The 17,328-nt window shown below is 42.8% G+C and overlaps 1 long non-coding RNA gene across 1 annotated transcript; it reads right to left on the bottom strand.

Annotated features, from left to right (window-relative positions):
• Nucleotides 1-297: 297 nt before the first annotated feature.
• Nucleotides 298-4,728, bottom strand: LOC116972850. Its single transcript, XR_004411920.1, has 3 exons — nucleotides 4,649-4,728; nucleotides 1,575-1,683; nucleotides 298-349 (listed from the first exon to the last, which is right to left on the bottom strand). It is a non-coding gene; the product is annotated as an uncharacterized LOC116972850 (long non-coding RNA).
• Nucleotides 4,729-17,328: the final 12,600 nt, after the last annotated feature.

The following is a 17,328-nucleotide window of genomic DNA, read 5'->3' on the forward strand; positions in this document are numbered from 1 at the left end:
CGGTAGATTGCTATACTTAAATGCCAACTGCCTGTCTAGGCACAGACAGCAAATAAATAAAATCTCCTTCTTACTGCAATTTATAGTTTTTAAGTTTCTTTCATACAATTTTTGCATTGATTTGTTTATGAAATGCTAAAATGCAAACAGTAAGATAATAATGCACTTTTATTATTATTGAACGGATCCTTTTCCATTACTACATTTGTGCAGTTCATATTTGACCTGGCAATCATATTTAAAAACAAGTCTTTGTCACGAGGAAATAATTTATTCGCATCATTTATTTCTTACCATTTACTTCGAACTCAGATCTACGAAACGGCATGAATAATGGAGCAAAGGGGTCCTGCAGATTAAACAGATAATATGGTTATTGTCGAAGGAAAAATTTTCAGTGTATTTTCCTTTGCTACAGATTCCAGAGCAATAAAATAGCTCATAATTGTCCATGTCTAAACTGTATGGAACAATACAATTTTGGAAACATAAGTGGAACCTGGAGGAAGAAGCTTTGTGTTTAGCAAATGGTGTCTACAAACACAAAGGACAAAGACTGAGAACCATGGTGAAGACTAAGGCTAATGTATGACATTGGATACGCTTCTAAAATAACTTTGGCTCAGGTTAAACTGACTGGGATCTGTACTTACATTATTCAGGAAATCCACATTCACCTATTTACATTTTCTCCAAATCTGGAAGGTTGGTCTAAAAGGGACTGCATGGCAAACATCTAAAACTGACAGACCCTTGACTATCATAATGGGGTGAGATGGTCAGACTTGAACTAGCCCCGTCCATGAAATATCTCTGGATATCTCTGCCACACCGCTCTGACATTCAGAACCTGCCGTTGCACTGATAAATTGTGGCAGTTCATTCTACTACTTTAATCCCAACAATAAAGAATGAGTCAAATAATGCTGGAGAAACTCAGCAAGTCAAGCAGCATCGCAAGAGAAAACAAATAGGTGATGTTTCAGATCAAGACCCTTCATCAGACTCAAAATGCTGGTGTATCTCAGAGGGTCAGGCAGCGTCTCTGGAGAAAAGGAATGGGGGACGTTTCGGGTCCAGACCCTTTAACAGACTGATCAAATGGTCTTGACCCAAAACGTCACCAATTCCTTTTCTCCAGAGATGAGATCTGACCCGCTGAATTACTCCAGCATTTTGAGTCTCCTTTAGGTGTAAACCAGCATCTGCTGTTCCTCTTACATGCTAATGGATGAGTGTTTGTGGAAAAGTGGATAAGATGGGTCTTCAGTGCTGCCAGAAACTGATGACATTGGCTGTGAAGATCTGTGCTTGTTCACAAATTTGTGCATGAATTGTTTGTTAATTGAAAAGTGGATGAATTCACCTCTGCAATCCTACCTGCAGCCAATGTTCTTCCAGCCTACACATACTGTCACCACCTTCTGCTGCGCTATCTTCACATAATGTTTGGCACAAGTGAAGAGAGACGCCAAATTTAGATAATGGAGGCAGGAATGTTAGAGAGTATTTTATACTGCTTCTGGTTCCATTTAACGATTAACTCAGAAATGTATAAGTGAGTGATATCTGACCTTTGACGGCTGAGCTGAGCAATATTGGTTTGCTTCAACCGCTGAAACAGAAAATGGCAGCAAAAGCCAAAAGGCCAGGATTACCAAAACCATCATTTCCAGCCTGTGTCTGCAATAAAGAGAAACATGAAGAAAACTGAGTTATAGTCATAGAGTCATAGAGCCACAGTGTGGAAACAGGCTCCTTCTGTCCAACCTGCACACGCCGTCCAACATGCTACACTACTACACTACACTAGTCCCACCTGCCTGTTTTTGGTCCATATCCCTCTAAACGTACCCTATCCATGTACCTGCCTAAATGTTTCTTAAACATTGCTATAGTACCTGCCTCGATAACCCCTCCGGCAGCTTGTTCGATATACCCACAACTCTTTGTGTAAAAAAGTTACCCCTCGGGTTCCCTTATGTTGAAGAGGAGTTTCTCATCTACTCCCTACATACTTGGGGAGATGTATATAGGCAAATTAACCTACAATCCCGCACATCTTTGGGATTTAGGAGGAAACAGGAGCATCTGGGGGAAACACACAGGGTAACAGGGAAAACAAGTGAACTCCACATAGCACCTGAGGTCAGGATCGAACTCAGGTCTCTGGCATTGTGAGGCAGCAGCTCAACCAGCTTGATAGTGAGTGTGTGTGTGCGTGCATGCGTGTGCGTGTGCGTGTGTGTGTGTGTGTGCATGCGTGCGTGTGCATGTTCGTGTGCATGTTCGTGTGTGTGTGTGTGCGTGTGCGTGTGTGTGTGTGCGTGTGTGCGTGTGCATGTTCGTGTGCATGTTCGTGTGCATGTTCGTGTGTGTGTGCGTGTGCGTGTGCTTGTGCGTGTGCGTGTGCATGCGTGCGTGTGCATGTTCGTGTGTGTGTGCGTGTGTATGCGTGCGTGTGCATGTTCGTGTGCATGTTCGTGTGCATGTTTGTGTGTGTGTGTGCGTGTGTGCGCATGCGTGAGTGTGCATGTTCGTGTGTGTGTGTGCGTGTGCGTGTGTGCGCGTGTGTGTGTGTGGTTCTCCCTCCCATGTGCTCTGGTTTCTTTCGCCATTCTAAAGCCACACACACATCACCAGGAGTGAACCAAACCACTGGAGCTGTGTGTGAGGCAGGAGCATTGCCCGTCTGTCTGTGCCACTTTGCCACATCATTAATAGTTTGAACTTGTGTTTGACTACCATTTTATTTCTCTGCTTAATTCTCACTTCATGTTTGATTTCTAACCCTGCTTCAATAATGCTCACTGGTGCTTGGGGCAAGATTCCTTATCTTTCACATTTGCATTGAACTGCCAAGTTCAACAGATTTGGGTCTTTAACAACAGCTTCCATGTTGAAATAGTCATCATCAGCATTTTGTGAACTGTGCTGTCCTATCACCAATTCCCTTCGCCCTAGTGCACCTCAGTAATTTCCTCCAACCTTCCACCTTGCTGCAGGAATTCCTCCTCATTCTTTCTTCTGCTTCTGCCTCTCCATGTCTCTACATATTTAAAACATTTTACAACAGTCCTGAAAGATTTACTGTCTTCCCCACAAACATCAACTCATTTTATAATTGGCATTAAAAATTTAGTTTGTCGTAGGACTGTGGCCAAATAAATTCCCAGAAATTAGCAATCACATTCGGAATGGCCATTTGATATTTGGAGACCTGACAGAATGCAGATGCTGGAATCTGAACCTAAAAACAAAAATGCGAGAGGAACTCAACACGGTTGAGCAGCATCTGTGGAGGCAAGAAAGAGTCACCACTTCGGGTTGGGACCCTGCGTTAGGACTAGCATGTAGAGGGGAGAGAGGACATTTAGACTTGGAGATTAAAATGTTATTCCAGTGCAGCAAAGTGGAATGTTCTCATGGTTTCAGATATTATTTGAGCAGAATAGAGAGAGCTTACCTGCCCAGTTGCTTGTTGCTTGCTATTGGATTTGTAAATCAAAAATGCTTCATTCTGTGGCATTCATATATCTCAGGTCAGCAGGTGTAAAACTCAGCCCAAATGTAAATCAATGCATTTATTTGGCACCTTCAAATTCATGGAACATTCTCATACCTCCTTTGAGAGTAATAAGGATTGGACAATAAATACTGGTCTAGGTGGTAATGAGCGAATCTCCAATAATAATGTTATAAAAGTCTGGGAAGGTGGGAGTTGGGTTCTTAGTGAAGGTGCATTACATTGCATGGAGCTTAAGCATAGTAATAGGAAGTATCTTTATCTCTTGGCAGTAGGGTAAAAAAAACCATAGCGAAGAGACAGGAGTGTTTTATTATCATATGTCCCGAAACAGAACAATGAAATTCTGACTTGCAGCAGCATGACAAATATGTAAACAGAGGACTCACTCGACACCATAGTAAACAACAAAAGGAAGTTCAAAAAACATACAATATAGTGCAAAGACAAAAAACAATCACCTCCCCTCCCCTCCCCTCTTCCCCCAAGTTTCTAGTGCAATCGAGGCAGTTTGTAGTTCAGAGTTTATTTAAAGTTTGTAGTGTTCAATAGCTTGATAGTTGTTGTGGATTTATTTAATATAACTGGCTGAAGGATTAGACGGCAATTGTGTATTTATTTCACTCAGAGAGTGTCAGGGGTCCAAAATGAGTGGACCGAAATGATGGTAAAGTTTTAAATATTTTGGATCCTTATTTAAAGATCTATGATCTGTAGGGCTACAAAATGTGCCTAGAAATGGAATTCGCCAGAATGGCTTTTGCTCATTCAGCACAAAGGCCTCTTTTTGTGTCATTATTTTCTTACGTTTTCACGATTCATTAAATTAGGAGTAATAAGACTTCTATTGCAGTGCAGAAAATGCTAGGTTGATGTTTTTGATTTTAATAAATTATAGGAGCTTTAAATCTGGAATATCAGAAAAATGTACGTGAATATTGCTACTGTTGTAACAATAAAAAGATTTAACTGTGAAATTTCCACAGTATTATCAAACTATTGCTAATTTGCTCTCGGAAAATAATCTCACTTCTTCTTTTCATTCATTAATTTCAAGAAATTAAACAGTATATTGTTCATTCAATTTTATACCCAACTTTATAAGAAGTAATCCATACTTACATTTTTTTTGTCAGGGCTTCAGGTTTGTTTCTTGCTTCGTTGTGTTCAGTTAAATTCATCAAAAGGATTCACCATTCCTTACACCATGGACGTACTAAATGAATGCAGATTTGAGCAGCTCAGTTTTACTTGATCAGCGTGAATTTATGACGTTCGATTGTAAAACTGGAAACTGTAGCGTTAAACAGGAAATCAGAGACTTGGCTCATTTGCATGCTGAAAGCACTTTTCATTCCTTCATGTGACGTAATTGGGTGATATGATACTTCACCTGCAACACACCTCTATTGACAAACAGCAAAACTGTTATTTAGAACACGTAAAATCTATTAAAATGGAAATAAAAAAGAACTTAATATAGGTTTTTAATTTAAAAAAAAATTCAATTTCAATTTTAACAGCAACTAGACTAAGTGGGACCCGTTGGGTCCCATGTTAGAAAATAGGTGCAGGAGGAGGCCATTCGGCCCTTCGAGCCAGCACCGCCATTCATTGCAATCATGGCTGATCGTCCCCAATCAATAATCCGTGCCTGCCTTCTCCCCATATCCCTTGATTCCACTAGCCCCTAGAGGTCTATCTAACTCTCTCTTAAATCCATCCAGTGATTTGGCCTCCACTGCCCTCTGTGGCAGTGAATTCCACAAATTCACAACTCTCTGGGTGAAAACGTTTTTTTCTCCCCTCAGTCTTAAATGGCCTCCCCTTTATTCTAAAACTGTGGCCCCTGGTTCTGGACCCGCCCAACTTGGGAACATTTCTTCTGCATCTAGCTTGTCCAGTCCTTTTATAATTTTATCTGTTTCTATAAGATCCCCCCTCATTCTTCTAAACTCCAGTGAATACAAGCCTAGTCTTTTCAATCTCTCCTCATATGACAGTCCCGCCATCCCAGGGATCAATCTCGTGAACCTACACTGCACTGCTTCAATCACAAGGATGTCCTTCCTCAAATTAGGAGACCAAAACTGTACACAATACTCCAGATGTGGTCTCACCAGAGCCCTATACAACTGCAGAAGAACCTCTTTACTCCTATACTGAAATCCTCTTGTTATGAAGGCCAACATTCCATTAGCTTTCTCCACTGCCTGCTGTACCTGCACGCCAACTTTCAGTATCCGGTGTACAAAGACACCCAGGTCTCACTGTACCTCCCCCTTACCTAACCTAACCCTATTGAGATAATAATCTGCCCCCTTGTTTTTGCCACCAAAGTGGATAACCTCACATATATTTATATTATACTGCATCTGCCACGCATCTGCCCATTCACTCAACTTGGCCAGGTCACCCTGCAACCTCCTAACATCCTCTTCACAGTTCACACTGCCACACAATTTTGTGTCATCCGCAAACTTGCTAGTGTTGCTCCTAATTCCCTCTTCCAAATCATTAATATATGTGGTAAACAGTTGCGGCCCCAACACCGAGCCTTGCGGGACTCCACTTGCCACTGCCTGCCATTCTGAAAAGGATCCGTTCACTCCTACTCTTTGCTCCCTGTCTGCCAACCAATTTTCTATCCATGCCAACATCCTACCCCCAATACCATGTGCTCTAATTTTAGTCACCAGTCTCCCATGCGGGTCCTTATCAAAGGCTTTCTGAAAGTCCAGACGCACTACATCCACTGGCACCCCTTCATCCATTTTACTTATCACATCCTCAAAAAATTCCAGAAGATTAGTCAAGCATGATTTCCCTTTCATAAATCCATGTTGACTTGGACTAATCCTTTTACTGCTATCCAAATACCCCTTTATTACCTCTTTAATAATTGACTCCAGCATCTTTCCCACCACCGAAGTCAGGCTAACTGGTCTGTAATTCTTCGTTTTCTCTCTCGCTCCTTTCTTGAAAAGTGGGATAACATTAGCTATCCTCCAATCCACAGGAACTGATCCTGAATCTATTGAACATTGGAAAATGATCACCATTGCGTCCACTATTTCTAGAGCCACCTCCCTGAGGACCCTGGGATGCAGACCATCAGGCCCAGGGGATTTATCGTCCTTCAGTCCCATTAGCCTACCCAATACTATTTCTCGCCAAATGAAAATTTATTTCAGTTCCTCTACCCCCTTAGATCCTCTGTCATCCAGTACTTATGGGAGATTGTTTGTGTCTTCCTTAGTGAAGACAGATCCGAAGTACCTGTTCAACTCTTCTGCCATTTCCTTGTTCCCCATAATAATTTCACCTTCAAGGGACCCACATTCGACTTTGCTATTCTTTTTCCCTTAACATAACAAAAGAAGCTTTTACTGTCCTTTGTTACATTCCTGGCCAGATTCCCCTCGTACTTCATCTTTTCAGCCCGTATTGCACGTTTTGTTTCCTTCTGTTGTCCTATGAAAGTTTCCCAATCCTCTGGCTTCCGGCTACTCTTTGCTGTGTTATACATCTTTTCTTTTAATTTTATTCTATCCCTAACTTCTCTTGTCAGCCACGGTTGCCTCCTACTCTCCTTAGAATCTTTCTTCCTTTTTCGAATGAAATGATCCTGCGTCTTCCGGATTATGCCCAGACATTCCTGCCATTGCTGTTCCACCGTCATTCCTGCTAGGATCCCTTTCCAGTCTACCTTGGCCAGCTCCCCTCTCATGCCTTCATAGTCCCCTTTGTTCAACTGCATCATTAACACTTCCAATTTAACCTTCTCCTTCTCAAATTGCAGATTAAAACTAATCATATTATGATCACGTCGAGTTCTCTTATCAAATCATGTTCATTGGACACTAAATCCAGAATTGCCATTTCTCTGGTCGGCTCCATTACAAGCTGGTCTAAGAATCCATCTCGGAAGCACTCTACAAACTCTCTTTCTTGGGGTCCTGAACTAACCTGATTTTCCCAGTCTACCTGCATATTGAAATCCCCCATCACCACAGTGGCATTACCTTTGTTACATGCCAGTTTTAACTCCTGCTGCAACTTACACCCTACATCCGGGCTACCATTTGGGGGTCTGTAGATAACACCAATTAGTGTCTTCTTGCCTTTGCAATTCCTCAACTCAATCCACAGTGACTCTACCTCGTCAGTCCCTATGTCTTCCCTCGCAAGGGACTGAATTCCAACCCTCACCAGAAGAGCTAATCCCCTCCTCTGCCCACCTGCCTGTCCTTTCTATAGGATGTATAACCCTGAATATTAAGTTCCCATGCCGGATCCTCCTGCAGCCATGTCTCAGTAATCCCCCAATGTCATATCTACCAACCTCTAACTGAGCCTCAAGCTCATCTACTTTACTTCTTATACTTCACGCATTTAAATACAGTACTTTTAATTCCTTACGCATCTCACCTTTCACATCGATCCCTATAACACTTGGCCCTACTCTCCTATCCCTTTGTGAGCTTTCTTTCCCATTAATTCTGGGGTCATTAACTATCCCTTTACTCCCTTTCCCTTTAACTCCGCCCTTGACTATCCCATTTGACACCCCCCCCCCCCCCCCTCTTATTTAGTTTAAAACCGCCTGTGTTGCAGTGGCAAACCTGCCTGCCAGAATGCCGGTCCCCCACCTGTTAAGGTGCAATCCGTCCCTTTTGTACTGTTCCCCCTTACTCCAAAACAGATCCCAGTGTCTAAGAATCTAAATCCCTGCCCCGTGCACCAGTTCCTCAGCCACACATTCAGGTCCTGTAACCTGGAGGACCTGCTTTTCAGCACTTTTCCGAGCTCTCTAGTCACGCTTCAGAATATTCATACTCTTCTTTCCGTCATCGTTTGTGCCAACATGCTCTACAACTTCCGGCTGTTCACCTTCGCCCTTGAGGATTTTCTGCACTCTGTCCATGACATCGTGGATACTGGCACCAGGAAGGCAGCACACCATTCTCGCATCCCGTCTGTTGCCGCAGAAACCCCTGTCCGTACCTCTCACAATGTAGTCTCCAACTACCACGCCATTGCCAGACGTCGGCCTCTTTGGTTTTGGCTCAACTGCACTTTTTGCTTCGAAAGCCAGTGCGCCACTCAGTGTGCTAATGTCTAAGTGGGTGAACCTGTTCACAAGAGGTACAACACCCGGGGACCTTTGCATTCTATGTTTCCATCCCATTCTCACCGTCTCCCACCTCTCTTCCAGCACCTTAGGTGTAACAATCTTAGAAACATAGAAACATAGAAAATAGGTGCAGGAGTAGGCCATTCGGCCCTTCGAGCCTGCACCGCCATTCAATATGATCATGGCTGATCATCCAACTCAGTATCCTGTACCTGCCTTCTCTCCATACCCCCTGATACCTTTAGCCACAAGGGCCACATCTAACTCCCTCTTAAATATAGCCAATGAACTGGCCTCAACTACCTTCTGTGGCAGAGAATTCCAGAGATTCACCACTCTCTGTGTGAAAAATGTTTTTCTCATCTCAGTCATCTTACTGTAGGACTCGTCAAGGAACGACTCATTTTCTCGAACGAACCTGAGGTCATCCACTTGCTTCTCCAGTTCCCCAAAACGGTTCACATGGGAGGGCTGGTCCCCCAATCAATACTCCATCTCTCCACCAATTCCAATATTGGTGGCCAGTGGTGGGGGGAGGGGGGCTTCCTGGAGCGCTAGTGTGGGTGTTGTGGGCCAAAGGGACTGGTTTCCAGAGGGCCCGTAGGGACAATGTGGGCCAAATGGTTTCTTGGGCTAGCTGCTCAGTCACTCAGGCCTGGTGGGCTGGCAGCACAGTCATTCAGGCCTGGTGGACTGGCAACTCATTTCCTCAGGCCTGGTGGGCTGGCAGCTCACTCACTCAGGCTTGGTGGGCTGGCAGCTCAGTCACTCAAACCTGGAGGGCTGGCAGTGCAGTCACTCAGGATTGGTGGGCTGGCAGCTCAGTCATTCAGGGCTGGTGGGCTGGCAGGTCAAAAACTGCCAGAAATTCTGCCAAAAACAGGTGAGAGACTCCGTGAGAGAGAAGGGGGAGAGGGTGGAGAATCAATTTTAGACATTTTTCATATTTTTCTGCAGATCACAGCAATGAAGGAGGAAAGTCTATCCTGGCCTGAATCTCACAAGGAGCCAATGAAGGGAGGGAGAAAAATACCGGGGTGAGGTTTAATACTTACAAGGGGAATACTTACTGATAGGCTGAAGGGACTCCTTCTTGGCTAGTAGGGGCATGATGGGCCAAAGGGACTCGTTTAAAAAAGTCTGTGAAATCTCAGTAAAGGGCACTTTTTCTGGACTTTTCCTGCCTTTTGAGCCAAAATGATCCTCCTGGGCTTATACATGCATTTTAGGCAAAAGGGACTGGTTTCTCAACTAATAGAGGGGGCCTTGTGGTCCGAAATGAGTGGTTTCAGGCAGGCCAAACAACTCATTTCATTTCATTTCATTTCCATTTCCATTCCAGTTTCAAGTATATGGCAGGCCAAACAAATCATTTCATTTTCATTTCATTTCCATTTCCATTTCAGTTTCAACCACAGGGCAGGCCAAAAAACGAATTTCATTTTGATTTAGGGCTAACAAATCAAGTACATTGCAGACTCAGAGTTCAGTGGGCTCACAATTCAGTTGACTCACAGCTTAGAATCACAATTGTGGACTCTCCGTCACAAACTTCCAGAGTGACTGCCTCACGTCTGGCATCCGGGGCCATCCCAGAAGGGGTGTTACCTTCATTGTGGTGATTGACAGGCAAGAGGACAAATCAGCTGAACTCAAGATTTTTTAAACTATCATAATTTTTTTATTTTTCAGCGATCGTAAAAATCCTTGGGGCTGTTGCAGCTGAGGACTGTGAGTAAGATGGCAAAAAAATCATCGCGATATAGGTAGCGTTTTTTCTAAAATCAATTAAAAACGTAGACAGGAAGTGGTCAAGTTAAGACTTTTAGTATAATAACTAGACTAAGTGGGACCCGTTGGGTCCCAGCATCACACGCGAGGCAAACAATTGGGCTGCAGACATCCGACAACCAAAATTCATTTTGTGAACACAAACTTGTTAGAAAGGCGGGGCAAACAATTGGGCTGCAGACACCCGACAACCAAAATTCATTTTGTGAACACAAACTTGTTAAAAAAGGCGAGGCAAACAATTGGGCTGCAGACACCCGACAACCAAAATGCATTTTATGAACAACAAAACCTGTCAAACAGGAGAGGCAAACAAATGGGCTGCAGAAACCCGACAACCAAAATTCATTTTGTGAACACAAACTTGTCAAAAAGGCAAGGCAAACAATTGGGCTGCAGACACCCGACAACCAAAATTCATTTTGTGAACACAAACTTGTTAAAAAGGGCTGCAGCCACTTTACAGCCGCATCGAGGGGACTCACGGTGGAGTAGACATGCGTTCAGTGTTATTCGCAGCTCAGAGAGCCGTGACTTTCTCGCTTCCTGGTCTGGCAGAGACTGAGTGAGGCGCGACACTTCCTGGTTTTATAGTCCCTCCCCCTGCCGCCAGCGGGGGCAGCAGAGAGAATGGGGAATTTTGTAAAAACATTAATATCTCTCTCATTTTTCATCGACGGAAAAAATCCTCCGCACTCATACGGCGGAGGGGGGCTCTGAGCGAGGTGGCCAAAAATGACAGCCGTAGGTGGCGGCGTTCTCTCGGAAATCACAGCACAGTCGGCCAAAAGCGGCCAAGATCAGATATTTAGTAATATAGATAGATAGATGATCAAATAACACTCTAGACTTTACGTGAGACTTTAGAGATACAGTGTGGAAACAAGCCCTTTGTCCCACCCAGTCCACACCGACCAGTGATCCCCACACTAACACTATCCTACACACTAGGGAAGAGAGAGAGAGCGAGAGAGCGAGAGAGCGAGAGAGCGAGAGAGCGAGAGAGCGAGAGAGAAATTTTTTTTTTTTATGTTTGGCTGATCATCCAACTCAGTATCCCGTACCTGCCTTCGCTCCATACCCTCTGATCCCCTTAGCCACAAGGGCCACATCTAACTCCCTCTTAAATATAGCCAATGAACTGGCCTCAACTACCCTCTGTGGCAGAGAGTTCCAGAGATTCACCACTTTCTGTGTGAAAAAAGTTTTTCTCATCTCGGTTTTAAAGGATTTCCCCCTTATCCTTAAGCTGTGACCCCTTGTCCTGGACTTCCCCAACATCGGGAACAATCTTCCTGCATATAGCCTGTCCAACCCCTTAAGAATTTTGTAAGTTTCTATAAGATCCCCTCTCAATCTCCTAAATTCTAGAGATTATAAACCAAGTCTATCCAGTCAACTTCATAAGACAGTCCTGACATCCCAGGAATCAGTCTGGTGAACCTTCTCTGCACTCCCTCTATGGCAATAATGTCCTTCCTCAGATTTGGAGACCAAAACTGTACGCAATACTCCAGGTGTGGTCTCACCAAGACCCTGTACAACTGCAGTAGAACCTCCCTGCTCCTATACTCAAATCCTTTTGCTATGAAAGCTAACATACCATTCGCTTTCTTCACTGCCTGCTGCACCTGCATGCCTACTTTCAATGACTGCTTTCCTGTTTTTGCCACCAAAATGGATAACCTCACATTTATCCACATTATACAGCATCTGCCAAACATTTGCCCACTCACCCAGCCTATCCAAGTCACCTTGCAGTCTCCTAGCATCCTCCTCACAGCTAACACTGCCCCCCAGCTTAGTGTCATCTGCAAACTTGGAGATATTGCCTTCAATTCCTTCATCCAGATCATTAATATATATTGTAAATAGCTGGGGTCCCAGCACTGAGCCTTGCGGTACCCCACTAGTTACTGCCCGCTATTGTGAAAAGGACCCGTTTACTCCTACTCTTTGCTTCCTGTTTGCCAGCCAGTTCTCTATCCACATCAATACTGAACCCCCAATGCCGTGTGCTTTAAGTTTGTATACTAATCTCTTATGTGGGACCTTGTCAAAAGCCTTCTGGAAGTCCAGATACACCACATCCACTGGTTCTCCCCTATCCATGCTACTAGTTACATCCTCGAAAAATTCTATAAGATTCGTCAGACATGATTTACCTTTCGTAAATCCATGCTGACTTTGTCCAATGATTTCACCACTTTCCAAATGTGCTGCTATCCCATCTTTAATGACTGACTCTAGCAGTTTCCCCACTACCGATGTTAGACTAACTGGTCTGTAATACCCCGTTTTCTCTCTCCCTCCCTTCTTAAAAAGTGGGGTTACCTTTGCTGCCCGCCAATCCTCAGGAACTACTCCAGAATCTAAAGAGTTTTGAAAGATTATTACTAATGCATCCACTATTTCTGGAGCTACTTCCTTAAGTACTCTGGGATGCAGCCTATCTGGCCCTGGGGATTTATCGGCCTTTAATCCATTCAATTTACCCAACACCACTTCCCGACTAACCTGGATTTCACTCAATTCCTCCAACTCCTTTGACCCGCGGTCCCCTGCTATTTCCGGCAGATTATTTATGTCTTCCTTAGTGAAGACGGAACCAAAGTAGTTATTCAATTGGTCCGCCATTTCCTTGTTCCCCATGATCAACTCACCTGTTTCTGACTGCAAAGGACCTACATTTATTTTAACTAATCTCTTTATTTTCACATATCTATAAAAACTTTTGCAGTCAGTTTTTATGTTCCCTGCCAGTTTTCTTTCATAATCTATTTTTCCTTTCCTAATTAAGCCCTTTGTCCTCCTCTGCTGGTCTCTGAATTTCTCCCAGTCCTCTGGTATGCTGCTTTTTCTGGCTAATTTGTACGCATCATCCTTCGCTTTGATACTATCCCTGATTTCCCTTGTTATCCACGGATGCACTACCTTCCCTGATTTATTCTTTTGCCAAACTAGTGAAGACGGATCCAAAGTACTTGTTCAACTCAACTGCCATTTCCTTGTTCCCCATAATACACTCGCCCTTTTCAGTCGTCAAGGGTCCAACATAACTATTTTATTTCTCTTCACATACCTAAAGAAGCTTTTAACGTTCTCCTTTATATTCTTGGCTAGCTTACCTTTGTACCTCATCTTTTCTCATCGTATTGCCTTTTTAGTTATCTTCTGTTGCTCTTTAAAAGTTATCCAATCCTCTGGCTTCCCACCCATCTTTGCTATGTTATGTTTCTTCTTTTTTATTTTTACACTGTCCCTGACAACCCTTGGTAGCCACGGTCACCCCTTACTCCCCTTGGAATCTTTCTTCCTCTTTGGAATGAACTGATCCTGCACCTTCTGTATTATTCCCAGAAATACCTGCCATTGTTGTTCCACTGTCATCCCTGCTAGGGTATCTTTCCAGTCAACTTTGGCCAACTCCTCCCTCATGGCTCCATTTGGCCAACTCCTCCCTCATCCTCCCTCCATGGCTCCTTTGTTCAACTGTAATACTGACACCTCTGATTTACTCTTCTTCCTCTCAAATTGTAGATTAAAACTTATCATATTATGATCATTACCTCCTAATGGCTTCTTTAACTCGAGTTCCCGTATCAAATCCGGTTTGTTGCACAACATTAATGTTATTGGGTTAAGAGCTGAATAGTGGGATTCATCCCAATAGTTTTTCTCCAACCACTCATCCCCAACTTGCTGCCCACAATATCACACAGTCACAGTCATAGAGCCTCACAGTGAGAATTAGGCCATGCCAACCAAGATGCCCAATCTAAGCTAGTCCCATTTGACTACATTTGGCCCATATCCCTCTAAACTTTTCCTATTTATGTACATGTCAAGTGCATTTTTAAATGCTGTGAAGATACTTTGCCTCGTCTACCCCCTCTGGCAGCTCATTCCATATACCCACCATGCTCAGTGAAAACAGTTGCTATCTCACCATACACCCAGGTTAGGAAAAGGGTTGTGAGCCATGAGGCCAAGCACTTCATACACTTAATGTGACACAAGTAGAGGTCACCTTTCGTTGTCAAAGTCTCTTTAACAAGATTTAGAACCAGTTGTTCTATCAGGAAATAAAAACATTACTTCACATATTTGAAAATTGTGCTTACAGGCCATAATTTGTATATGTTTTAAATATATTTGCATTTTCAACATATTTCCTGCAATGTGTTGATTTTCTAGGGGCACAGTGGTAAACAAAAGGTTTTCATTACCACTACACCAAAGGCAAAGTATGTCAAAAGTCTAAAGTCTTTCAAGCTTCTTTCAAATTAGATTAGAGGCTTGATATCTGAATGGAGTTTTTTTAGCATGAAGGAGATCTCCTGTATTTTTGAGCCCTGTTATGTGAAGAATTTACCTGTGGGGTCATCTTCAATCAAGCTACCAGCTTGATCAGCAAGATCTGCCCAGCTCAGAACAGAAAGGGAGACAGGGGCTTCATAGGATCCATTACATGCATTCAATTGCCTTCTCTCATAGCTGTAACTGTGGCTGGCCTGTGGTAAACCCAGACATTCTTTAACATGGTGTAGCATTAACACCAATGCACTTGTCCGTTACTGTGCACCACCCCTGCTGGTTTCTGCTGGACATAAAAACGTCCTGTGAATTCTAAATGTTTTGCTTCTATTAATCTTTAGATTCATTTAACAGGCTTTAGATCTGTAGCCCAGTTTCAGCATCAGCAATAGCTTGAAATGGAAACTGAACAAAGTTCTGTCTCCTTTTGTAGTTATGAAATACTGAATTTCTGTTGGAATATTTTGACTCCCAAATGTCCTCTTTCAATCACAATGACACAGGGCTGGATGAAGTAAAATTTATTTTGAATTTATTAAAATCACATTAATTCGCCAATGGAATGCAATCTTTACAATCACAATAAAATATTATGAAACAGAAGAATACAATTGTCTGCTTCTTTGAGCTAAATATACACATTAATGGCAATGCACTTAATCACGTCCAGCTTATATTTATTTATTGGCAAAATCCCCACTTCCTTTCAATAGCAAACAACACACTATAAAAGTTACAATAAAAGTGACATTAAAAATAAATGCTAAATTTTAAAGTCATATTCCGAATGGAGAGGTCATTAAAATTCTCTCACCCCAACCTCTATATGAATGTATGAATGAATAAGTTTATTGGCCAAGTATTCACATACAAGGAATTTGACGGTGCTCTGCCCACAATGACAATATGACATACAGTGACAGTTAGGAATGACACATAAAACATTAAACAATAATAATAAAACATTATTATTAAATTAAATTAAATACCAGTGCAAAAGGACGCTACAGATTTTTGGTTATTGAGTAGAGCTACTACTCATGGAAAAAAGCTGTTTTTATGTCTGCCTGTGGCAGTTTTGGCAGTCCGGAGTCAACTTCCAGAGGGAAGTGATACAAAGTGTTTAGTGGTGGCATCATATTGGAGATTAGAAATTGCAGTGGAATCTGAAGAGGTGGAAGGTGAAAGCAAGAGGAACTCTATCCTTGCTCATGGTGGAAGGAGATGCTTTCAGATCAGAATGGAACAGGACAGTCGAGAGTCTTGTCAGCTATTGTTGGGAAGGAGCACTGGTTAGGCAGAAAGGGCAATATGCCCGAAGCAATGCTGTAGATGGTGGTATCTACAGATGTAATAGTGAAGTCTTCTCTGTGGATTGTCACCTTGTTGTGGTGGAGAAGCTTGTGTGGACATGAGATCCTTAGAGCGATGCCGTAGGGCCACCCATGCCGGTAAGGTCGAGAGGGAGGTCTCTGACAAAGAGCAATCCAACCAAGATCTCAACGGTGGAACAGGCGGAGGATGATGGCTGACCTTAGTGGAGTGTCACAATGGCTGGGAAGGGGGATGAAGGCTGCAGCAGAAAAGGGTCTTTGGTCGTCTTGGAATCCTGACCCAGATCTTTCAGGGACCGTGGGGTGGCTGTCTGTGCACCAGTCTCCCCATGTTAAATAAAGTCACACACGGGTGTCCTCCATACAGGGAATAGCACCTTGGAGACACCCATGGGGCCTAAGAAGAAGAAATAGTGAAGTAGGAATTGAGAGAAGGGGATGGAATACTTGCATGAACCAGGAAGGAATGAAATGTTGTGAACTATCTCTGCAAGCCCACAGACTCTACACAATTACATTGATTCACTTTCTCCCATGGGTCTTTTCTAGTAGCCCTTTTTTGTTATTTTGATGAAAAATTAACAACTAATTTTTGATGAAAAATTATCAACTAATTTTAGTATCAGTAATGCTTGACCCATTGAGTTTATTCTGTTTTAGTTCTGATTTCATGCATCTGATGCTTTGATTGAGCACCATCAGTTATGGCATTTGACTGGATATCACACTAAACATCCTCCTCACCTATCTTCTTATGTGTTTATCTTGTTGATACCTAACAAGTAGAACTTTAAGACAAGAGATAAAAGACTTGAAGTGTACATGACCTGGCCATATTACCCAATATGTTCGGTTGTATTTTACAAAGATTTAATTATCTCAAATAATTAGGTGATGTTTCAGGTTGAGACCCTTCTTCAGACCCAAAGCCCTTCTTCACACCCGTCTCGACCTGAAACATCACCTGTTCCCTATCTCCAGAGATGCTGCCTGTTGAGTTCCTCCAGCATTTTGTATCTATCTTTGGTGTAAACCAGCTTCTGCAGTTCCTTCATATTAATTCCTCCATTGTGCTCAGGCAGGTGTGATTTGTACATTTACATATGGTGAATGTTAGCAATTAAATATTCTTGTACGTTATTATTAATTTTGTATTTGATTTATAAACTCTTTATCTCTTAACAAATAACTAATTTTCTTTTCAGAAAAAAGTAGCTATAAAA

This window comes from Amblyraja radiata, chromosome 5 (assembly GCF_010909765.2).
Source record: "Amblyraja radiata isolate CabotCenter1 chromosome 5, sAmbRad1.1.pri, whole genome shotgun sequence".
Lineage (NCBI taxonomy): Eukaryota > Metazoa > Chordata > Chondrichthyes > Rajiformes > Rajidae > Amblyraja > Amblyraja radiata.